Raw genomic sequence first — 11,850 nt, 5'->3', positions numbered from 1 at the left:
CACAAAATTCTAGAGAAGGCCAACATGGGAGAATTAAATCCCAATTAACCTTAACCCCTAGAAATGGACCTAGATTAAATGTAATTTAAGAGTGTACCATTCTGAAACCTGAAATAGCTAACTTGCAAGCAGAAAAAAGAAACTTTCCAAAGCCTAATTATCGAAACTCCCAGAACTTGAAAATTGGACTTGGGGTTAGGACGAGGTCAACCCTACCCTAGGTTAGGGTCTAGGTCGACATTGATCTAAAAGGTCATCCTCGACCCGAAAAGTCAATGTCCTTAGTTTCACATATAAAGTTGCTAGAAATAGGTTGGAAATAGAGAGAGAGAAGCAAAACATGGGGAAAACAACTAGATCCATGTAAAGACCTATTCAAGGTGCTTGAGATGACCTGAGACCACTTACTCAGAGGGCTAAACACTCTTAACATTGAAGTGCTTCCATTTTAAGACTATGCATATACAAATGATAATCCAATAGATATGTTTACCAAGGTAATAACAAGGGAGAAGTTGAACTCCTCTTCAATTTTAGTTGGTTTTCTTGATTGAATAGAATAAAAGAACAATAGAGTCTAGGGTGGTTTGATATTCAAGTGAGAGCTATAGGTTTAGCAGTGTTATGATCAGGCTCAAAGTAGGGAATTTTTGTGATGTGGAGCCTAAATAGACTAGAAGGTTAATTTATCTCACTTTATTTGACACATTTCCCCCCAGATTATTATTACAAGATGGGGTCAAGGGGAAGCACTGATCCTTACAAGGTCCAGGGGCAAAGCCCTAGGTGTTCTCCCTAGCGTAATATAGGGTGGGGTTGAGGGACAACGCTCCCGCAAGGGTTTTTGAGGGTGTTGCTCAAATGACTTTATGATTGTAAAAGGTGTCTACTTCTTTTTTCTATTGGATGACTTATTCTAGCCCTAATTTTGTAAGTGGCAAAAAAGCCTATATAAAATAGCTTAGGGATAGGGATTTCATAGTGTATGATGAGATTGTAGCTTCTTGCAGTAGTATTAAGCTATAAGGGATTTTCAATTGTAATGATTGGATAATAATAATATTAGACTTCTTGTTGGTGGATGTAGCCCAGGGATTCGATGAACCACGTTAAATTTTCATGTCTTGTGTTCTCTTATGTGTGATTTATTATTTTCTGATGTTGGTTATGTTTGCATGTGACTTTTATTTCTATTTGTGGTTAATTCTAACAGAAACAAGTCAAAAGGACAAGCTTGATTGAGTATCAGTATTGCATAGTCAATAAAGGAGCTAAAGAAAAAGATTAAGGAACTTAATGGAAGTCGAGTGAAATAGTTTAAGCCAAGTGTTAGTTATGGCCAAGCAAATATATGAAGTGTAGTTATGACCAAGTTTAGTAATGGCTGAGGGAGCATGTTGATGCTGAGTGAGAATTATAGTGTGTGTTGAGATACACAATAACAACTGAGCTCAAGAACATAATGATTTCTGAGTGATAGAAGAAGTTATAGTTTGAGAAAGATTTGATTTTGAGATTGAAATAGTTGGAATTTTGAATTAGTCAAAGCGTATGGAAGATAAAGATTGATGAGTTTGCATATTTAATGCTTGAGATGAGTTTGTTACATGATCAAAGACAAGAATTTGATCAGAAGTTTCTAGAAGAAGGAGAAAATAATATGGAAGGATTTGTTGAATTTGACCTAACTCTAAGACTAATGGTTATGCTTAAGCAACAAAAGATCAAAATTACCTATTTAAGGAGGCATACGGAATGAGTTTCAAGGTTCGTTTGTTGTTGATTAACGATCTTAAGGAGAAGTTTTGAAGAGGAGAACAACATAGGTGAAGTGTGAAGAGTTTGTGAAGAGTGATAACTTGAGGTGTTGCCAAGTAGATCAGTGATGGAGATATCAACAAAGGCCAGTCAATGCACCAACATATGAGCAAATGGAGATATTAATTTGAAAAGTGATTTTTACTTTATAGATCAAAGCTACTATTATATTCTAGCCATTGTATTAGTCCAAAATCCATTAATTAAGGTTGACCTAACAGTCATTTTGTAAATCCTTTAATCAAGGTGACATTCTAATGAAATGTTCTAAAGTCCTCTAACAAGGTCACTCCTAATAGGGTGATTAAATCCTTTAATAGGGTCACATTTAGTAGTGTGTTGTATAACCTTTAATAGGTTTGGCTCTTAATTGAGCTCACTTCATAGGGGTGAAAAATTGGTAGCATTTTACTTGGTGGTATTTCCTAAATTGAGTTTCCATGTTGAAATAATGGTGTCAAAGTTTTATTTTCATGTGTGGATGTTATTTTTTTGCATGCTATATTTTTATAGTAGTTTATTTACTAACAGTCGACACATATAGTGACAAAGAGTTAAGATATTGCATGAAATGTTAAATTGATGATGTTATGCTATAGAGACCGAGTGGGTATTTGAAATTGGTTAAGTTGTTTGAAGTGTTTAAAAGTTGAATTAGTCCATTTTAACCAAGGATAACTAATTCATCCCCTCTTAGTTATTCTAAATCATTATAACACAAGTGAAATCTAAGGGCATACTTAAAAGTGATATATGTGCTCTTTTCTTGATGATCTTGCTACTAACAACTCCCTAGAAGAAACTACAAAAACTTTTTCTATAATTGGTGTATTCATAATAGAATGAAATCAAATTTTTGGGATAGGTGGTATATGGTATTTAACCTTCCAACACGTAATAATTACGAGGTGCCTTTATACTTTTTGAGAAATCTACAATGTGAGTTCATCCTTGGTGAGAAGCCAAATTACTTTGACATCTACCAATTATAGGGTAAAGGGAGATGATCTTCTTAGGATAGACCTGGGGCTCATAGGGTGGTACAACTACAAGATAGGAGGTATACACCAAGAAAAACCATGGCTCATTTTGTGGTTCCAATAGTCATAAAGGAGTCTATGGATTTATAGGATCTTCATGCAATTACATGATTAAATGATGTCATTATTCAACATGGGACTCAGTTAGTCAGAGGAGTGGATAGATCATCACTTACAATACCTCCATGATCATCAAATGTTCCACTAGGGTCATCATAGCCTTTACTAGCTTCATCATCATGTTGCATGCACCATCAGGGTCATCCTCGTGTGTGCCATCTACATCATCATCACATGCACCATTACACTCTTCCCATTACATTGATTGTATTTGTACCAATTTCTTGGGTATATGTGATGGGGTAGATACTAAGGAGGATGAGAATGGATTGACATGACATCCATGTATATGTTGTAGGAGAAGATGTTGTGTATCCAGTACTAGGGACGTGGCCCTCACATGTTCATTCCACTAAACATGTGGAGGGTGTTAGGATTAAACCATAGACATAAATAACAATTACATGCAAATATAACCAATAACAGAAAATAATAGAACACACAGAGAAGAACCCAAGGCACCAAGATTTAACATGGTTCACCCAATCCTTGGGCTACGTCCACCAAACAGCATGTCCGATCTTATTACAATCCAATGATTACAACCTGATTACAATCTATAATCCATTACAGCTAAATACTGCTACAAGAACCAATTTCGCATCACAACATAACATAATAATGAAAAAATACCTAACCCTATGTCCTGTTACACAAGTATTTTATGTTGTTTTAGGGTTACAACATATCGGCCATATGTCTTAAGGTAAAGTTTTAAAAATAAAATTATTTCAAAAAATACAATAATACATTGGTTTCAAAATATTATTTCTTAATATAAATTTGGTGATGAAAAATTATAAGTTTGGCAAGTGCAAATGAGCAATTTTCGTCTCATCAATTATTTTTTTCAATCAATCCATATACTTTTGAATTTTCTACTTTTTAACTAGTTAGAGCTCACCCCAAATTTCAACATGAGACCCAATTTTGGATGACTATTACTAAAATCTTAATTAATTAGTATTTTTATTTTTAAATTAATTTTTAAAATTATTATTGTAATATAGTATGTATTTTATTTAATTTCATAATAATATTGTGTGTGTGTGTGTGTGTGTGTGTGTGTGTGTGTGTGTGTGTGTGTGTGTGTGTGTGTGTGTGTGTGTGTGTGTGTTTGTGTGCGCGTGTGTGCTCTTCTCTCAAACACAATTAGAGGATTATTTGGGATTTTCTTAGGAAAATAGAACTTGTCCCAAGATCTTATTAAAATTATTATTTATCATCAAATACATAAAAAATTACATTTTATTCCTATATAAGAAAAATCCATAAAGTTTTTTTTTTTTTTTTCATCTCCAAGTTCCTTAAATTTTGAAGCTTAAACTTTTAAAGCTAATTTGCTTATAAAATTCGTGGGAGCACTAGATTTTAAATATCCCCAAAAGCTCTAAAAACCCTAACTATTTTTAGGAACCCCCCTCCATGAGACTCACCTTTAGTAGAGTTAAATAATGTAGTTTGTTTATATATATTTTTAATATGTAATAAGTGACGTGTTTTACTAGAAACTGAGAATAAACTTGGCCCAAACCAAGGGTCGGAACAATGTAAGACCCATCTTCCTGAAGAAAATGAGCACTAGGTGGATCCATTAGCATATCACACTAAACAACATACATGACAAAATACAACAAATAATAGAATTAAGTGATAATATTAGCACCACTTTTTGAATGGGACAGAAAGACCATGTCAAAGGAATCTTTCTTGGTTTTCTTTTCATTTTCCCTTCACTATTTGTCATCCATCCTCAACCTTAGTAACCTCATTTTAAAATCCAAAAGCATAGCCTTGGGAGTCTTCCAACTTCCTCTATACATGATCCTAAAGCTGGTTCAAATAATCCTTGAGCACATAGCTCGCTAGCTTCTCTTGAGACACCAAAGGTCTTCACTGATCTCTTCCTTCTAAGGTTCCAACATTATTAACTCGAGATGACTCCTTGACATCACTTACCAAACCAATTCAATTTATGGGCTTTTCATAAACTCTATGCACCATTTCCTCTACAAGATTATGCATCACTTCCTCTAAAGGATTTTGCATCACTGCCTTACTAACAATTTGAGATAAACACTTTTGCTTCTCCATCTTCGTCTCAACTATAGAGTGTCGTTGAAAGATATATTTCCGCCAAGAGACTTCTTATTGGGTTTTATCTTTGCCACGATGATCATCAATGTGTCTGGAGTTCTAAAGAACCTTTTACACTTGAAGAATACCCTCTCACAATGCAAATGTTGGAACCAACATCCTTTTGAAGTTTTAATTGAAATTTGAGTAGGAAGCCCACTATATAAATTTATTTTTACCAAAACATGTAAATAAATGTAGAGTGGAGGAGGTTTGAGGATCTTTCATCTGCCATTAGAAAATCATCTAGAAAACTTCCAACCACCTCAAAAATGAACAAACAAAAAAGGTAACGAAAGATTAGAAAGCTTTACCTAGATTGAGATCCTATCAAAATATCTATAGGACATAAATCTAAAAGTTAGGGCTTCAACATGATGATGAACTTCTCCTCTAACTCTAGAAATGTTTGCACAAAACCTTATTCATGTCCCAATATTTTTAAAATTGATGGTAAAAATCCATCTTCCATAGTGTAAATTTGGACATTATCATCAAGAGTGTGCTCCCTTTATTTTGAAATCCAAGATTGTAGTTCTTGTAAACTGGGCTAGAAACACCTGAAGCATCCTATAACACCTAGTATAGATTAAATTGAGATATTATATTGGTCGAATTCTACCTTGGAGCCTCTACATTCAAATCCGAAGCAATTACTTTGAGGGAAGGTTTAAGATAAGATCCCAATACATGGTTCTATTGATTTTGTAGTCTGTGTTGTTGCTTAGTTGCATTCAAGGGGTGGAGAAAATGAACCTGAGTACCATTCTTACCCTTCAGTTATGAGTCATCTTGGGTTTCCCTATCAATATGTTGGTCCCCATTTGCCCACATTATGCACTTGTCTCCCCTTGAAAGAACATTTCCTTCCAGCAACAATTTAAACTTGACATCTCCTTTTTGAATCCACGTACTAGTAGGGTTGGAGGAAGAATCTCCCTCCACAAAACCTCTAATATTTGTGCATTGTATCCAATTCACCAAAGAATCATTGTCTCTATGACTAATATGCTTACTTGAGCTAGAGCAGACTTGGGGTAAAGGAAACCCAAATTTTACATTATTTCTTAAAAGAGGAGCTGAAACGCTAACTCTATGTGCAAGAGATTTCAAAGAGCTATGCAGCACCATTTTCCTTTACAATTTGGTGGTTATCGTTTAAGTCAAATTTACTTTATTTTGAGTTCGGATTTTTTTATTCTAGTAAGAAGTATGAAATTAAGAAGTCCAATCTCCCCTTGTAGTATCTACTATACCACCACCAAAAAAACAAATTATTTAATATGATACAAAATTTTCAAATTTACATTCTACTTTTCAAAAACATTATTAAAATTATGCATCAAAGAATATTTGTTTAAATTTTTAACGCATAAAGTAATGACGTTTGAGATGATCAATATTGATAGATAGTTTAAGTTTTTTTTTAAAATGTATGAATGGATAGATCGAACATTATTAGTTCCTGCCAAGACAGGAATACTCATGCATTCATGTCAATGCAAATATGACATTAACACAAATCAATCAAATCAAAGTATTTAAAAGATTATATGAGATTTCAAATGTTTATATTTTTTCTAATTTTTCATTATTTTATAAATCACATTTTTCATCTATTCTATTGGTCTATACTATTTTTGGTGGGGGAGAAAATTAATTTCCTTCAACAAAAAATACATATTTTCTAACAACTTCTTTTGCATTAATGAATGCATTAATTAAAACTTTATCTTTTGTGACAAGTTGATAAGATTTTATTTTTTTAATCATTTTATCTTCCACCTCATACAACATGTCTAATCAATATTAATTATCACAATCTATTAAATATTTTAATTTCTTATTTTAAATATATTTATTATTAGTTTTACATTGATGTTTATTTTTTACTATTTGATATAACTTGTTCCTAAAACTTCATCTAATGCATAAGATTAAATTAAAAAGACATATTTATTAGTTATATATATACATATACATATACATATATAACTAATAAATATGTCTTTGTAATATAATTTCAATATGTTATATCTTTATATTTGAATTTCTAATTTTTTTAAAACTTCATTTTTTAAATAAAAGTAGTTAAAATTTACTATTATTTTACTTTTATAAAAATAAATTAAACAATATTATTTTTTAATTATATTTTATAATAGTGTTTGTAATATGTATAACTGATAAGTGTTACAATTTATAAATTATATCATTTATTATTATTAACATTTTTTATTTAAAATTTTTATCATTTAGTTTAAATACATTTAAAACTTAAATATATATTTTAATATTAAATTAATAATTATATTTTATATCAAGAAAACATACTAAAGAAATAACCACAAAAAAAATAAAATTCAATTCTAAAAAATATAAATTATTATTAAGTTTTTATAAACTATGTATTAAAATTAAATAGTTATATTTTATTTCTTATTTATTACATCATATTTATTAATCAACATCAAATTTATATGTATTAAATCTATTTATTATTTACAAATGTACATATTAAATTATTAATAGATATTATTTCATAATTAAAAATTACTTAATTTTATCAAAAAATTGAAAATACAAAACCTTAAATAGTAAATCTTTTCTAATTGTGTAAAATTAAACAATTAGTTTTACTTATAAAATATTTTTATATTTCAATACATTTCATTTTTCCTTATAGAAATGTGAGTTTTAATATAAAAATTAAATTCTTAATTTCATTAATTAAAATATAATATATTTTAATTTTTTATTATAACCATGATTTTATTTTGACTATTTGTTTTATCAAGAAAAATAATTATATTTAATTATCTATCTCTCGCACACACAAGTTATGTTGGTATCACTCTATCTTACTATTTTATCTCTCTTCCTCTTCCTCCTCTATATTATCTATCTTTTTTTTTCCTTCTGCATATATGTTTATGTTGTTATTGTTTTATACTGCTATTTATCTCTATCTATATCTCTATCCTAGTTTTTGTCCAGTGCTAATGATTAAAAATATGAGCCATCCTATCAAATCACAAGTGCATTTCTAGGACGAGAATTTAACAACAAAATATGAGCAATCCTATCAGATCACAAGTGCATTTCTAGGCAAAAATTAATGCATTCACAATGTTAATTTAGATTGTCACTCATCTACACCTCTACAACCATTATGTGTTAGGCAGGAACTATGACGCATCGCGTCTCTTGTTAGAATTATGCATCAAAGAATATTTGTTTAAATTTTTAACGCATAAAGTAATGACGTTTGAGATGATCAAATGATCAATATTGATAGATAGTTTAAGTTTTTTTTTAAAAATGTATGAATGGATAGATCGGTAGGTTTTATTATAATATGATGTTCAATGACATAATTGTCTTTTTTAAATTGACATAATGCAAAAGAATTGTTTTTAATTTTTTATGGCCGGCTTTAATTGTGTCTCCCGCATATCAGACCATTATTTTAAAACTGGAATTAAGAATTTGGAATGGCGAATATTGCCGAAGTGTGAAAGGACGTCAAATGACCACAACAGCAATGACATCACTGTAGTCCAATGTGGTTAGCAGGAACTACGACCACCGTCCGCCACTGGTGGACCAAAACATGAAGAGTCACTCCATTCACAGCTTTAAAAGCCCTTCATATCCTTCTCCTAATTTCACTCGCTTCTCGCCCAATTTCAGATCCTTTCCCTCGGCTTCCACAATCACCATGTCTCAAACTAACCTCATCTCGGCGCCTCTTTTAACGCCCTACCGAATGGCTTCTTTCGATTTGGCTCACAGGTTTCTCCTCTTCTAATCAAATTCCATTTCTTTTACTTCTGATGCATCAGCAAGATTGATTTTTGTTTCATCCCTAACAAAAAGCCCCTTTTTTTATGCTCTTTCCAGAGTGTTATTGGCTCCTCTAACCAGGCAAAGATCCTACAACAACGTTCCTCAGCCGCATGCAATCCTGTACTACTCCCAGAGAACAACGCCTGGTGGTCTATTGATCGCAGAGGCAACAGGGGTCTCTGATACTGCTCAAGGGTGCGTCAGGACTCGATTTACCTTCATTTCAATTTTCCCCTAATTCCAAACTCTTGAATGTCTACTGATGCGGAAATTCTGTTCAAACTGCAGGTACGTAGACACACCTGGGATATGGACAGAGGAGCAGGTTGAAGCGTGGAAGCCCATTGTGAAGGCCGTGCATGACAAAGGGGGCGTTTTCTTCTGTCAAATTTGGCATTGTGGAAGAGTTTCTCATGTTGGTCAGTGCGTCTACGCTTTCCCCTGTTTTGTTACTTATTTTCGTTGGTTGACCTGCAAAGGACAGGATAATATATGTATAATATGTAAAGCCATGCAGATTATCAGCCCAATGGCCAATCTCCATTCTCGTCTTCAGGCAAACCAATATCCAGAAAGATCGGTTTACCGAATCGAAAGGATGTGGCAGATTTCTCTCCTCCTCGTCCTTTGAAAACAGAGGAAATCCCCAATATAGTTGCAGACTTTCGAAATGCTGCCAGAAACGCAATACATGCGGGTATGATTTTATTCTGATCTATGTTGATAAGAGAATGTTTCATTTGATAATATAATCAACATTTTTTGAAACAGGGTTTGACGGCGTTGAGATCCATGGGGCGCACGGGTACCTTGTGGACCAGTTCTTGAAAGACAGTGTGAATGATCGAACGGATTGCTATGGCGGAACATTGGAGAATCGTTGCAGATTCGCTCTTGAAATCGTGGAAGCAGTTGTGGATGAAATTGGGGCAGAGCGTGTGGGAGTTCGGCTTTCCCCCTTTACAACTCATTATGGAGCGCACGAGTCAAATCCGGAAGCACTGGGACTTTACATGGCGGAGGCCCTGAATAAATATAAGATATTGTATGCGCATTTAGTTGAGCCCAAGATTGTTAATGCGCAGACGACGATAGCGAGTGAAAAGAGCCTAATTCCCATAAGAAAAGCATTCAAGGGGACATTTTTGGCTGCAGGGGGGTTATGATCGGGACGATGGGAACGAAGCTATTTCCAGTGGCAAGGCAGATTTGATTGTTTATGGCCGACTGTTCTTGGCAAATCCGGATTTGCCGAAAAGATTTGAGGTGAATGCGCCCCTCAATAAATATGACACACAAACATTTTACACTTCTGATCCTCTTGTGGGGTACACCGATTATCCATTTCTCGAATCTTGAACCTGGTTCTTTGGTCAGAGGAGATCAAGGCTTACGTTTTTCAATAAAATCATTGTGATGCTTTTGCGCTCCCATTAAAATGTTTAATTTATGTTATGGTAGCTGTTGGGAATTTGTTTTCTTCAAACAGTGCCGAGAGTATGGAAACGCATAGCTTTATTTGCATTTGTAGAACATACCCACTATGAATAACTTAATATTCTTATAGTTATGTAAAGCTATTACTATATGGTTATGGTTTACTTCTTAACATTATGTGGATTCCTTTATTTTTAGGGTGACATCAAAACATCTTTATTTTTAGGGCAACATTTAGGGTGACATCAAAGTAGTGTAAATGAAACAAATAAGATATTATTGAAAACAAATAAAACAAGTGATATATAGTGGCTTGTATTTGCAATAAGTAAGTTGTAATAATATAATTAAATAAATAGTAATTAAAATTAGTAATAATGATTAAATCAAATATATAGTACATTCTTGATATTTATAATCTGATGATAATATTTTATTTTAATATTACATTAAACTTAGTAATTATCATTTCATTAAATAGACAGTACATCAAATTTAATTATTATAACTTGGTAATAATATTTAATATAATTTAATTAGTATTTAATTAGATAGATAATTAGTATGTAATAATATTTTATTATTACATAAAATTCAATAATTATTATTTAATTAGATAGATAATACATTGAAATTAATAATTATAATTTAATTAGATAGATAGTACAATAAACTTAGTAATTCTAATTTGGTGATAGTATTTAATATAATGTAATCAATATTTTATTATTTTCCATATTTTAGATGAAAGATTATAAGATTATAAGACTATAGAAATTATCATTATATTTTTATAAGAGTTATTTCAATTTTAAATTCAAACTTTATTTCATAGTTTAATATATTTGACTTTATGAAAATATTGCCCTAAAAAAAGGGTATGCTTTGTGAAAATTTGCTCCTACACCTCAAATAAATGAGCCAATCAAATAGAAGTAAAATGACTTTATTGATTTTAAAAATTAAAAATTTCACATATATACATTAGGAAAATGGAACATCTAAATTTTAAATAAAAATACTCAAATTTAATTGGTTGAAATAAAGAGAATCAATCAATAGATAGATAGAAGTGATTAAAATAGTATATTACCTACGACAAATACAATAAGGGTTTAAATAGTGTCGAGGGAATGTAAATGTATAGCTTTATTTGCATTGGTAGACAATACCCACTATGAATAATTGAATATTATAATAGTTATGTAAAGCTATTACTATATAGTTATGATTTACTTTTTAACATTATGTGGATTTCTTTATTTTTAGGGTGACATCAAAGCAGTGTAAACGAAGACAAGTAAGATATTATTGAAAACAAATGAAACAAGGGCTCTCATGAGCTTGAGTCCCTCTCTTGTGTGTTTGTATATTGTTATGGTATTAGAACAACAAATAAATATTTATAAAAGATTTTCACTTAATTTTGATTGAGGATAATAAATTGACA

General features: G+C 31.7%; 1 pseudogene across 1 annotated transcript; it reads left to right on the top strand.

The window, feature by feature from the left end:
- Positions 1–8,793: 8,793 nt before the first annotated feature.
- On the top strand, positions 8,794–10,549 carry LOC149568990 (putative 12-oxophytodienoate reductase 11; annotated as a pseudogene). Its single transcript, XR_016361711.1, has 5 exons — positions 8,794–8,909; positions 9,018–9,158; positions 9,252–9,382; positions 9,481–9,660; positions 9,735–10,549. The product of XR_016361711.1 is annotated as a putative 12-oxophytodienoate reductase 11 (transcript).
- Positions 10,550–11,850: the final 1,301 nt, after the last annotated feature.

The sequence above is a fragment of the Cupressus sempervirens genome, chromosome 3, assembly GCF_028749045.1.
Source record: "Cupressus sempervirens isolate cs-2001-9-10 chromosome 3, ASM2874904v1, whole genome shotgun sequence".
NCBI lineage: Eukaryota > Viridiplantae > Streptophyta > Pinopsida > Cupressales > Cupressaceae > Cupressus > Cupressus sempervirens.
The sequence above is the reverse complement of the archived record's forward strand: the minus strand, read 5'-3'. Positions and strand labels throughout refer to the sequence as shown.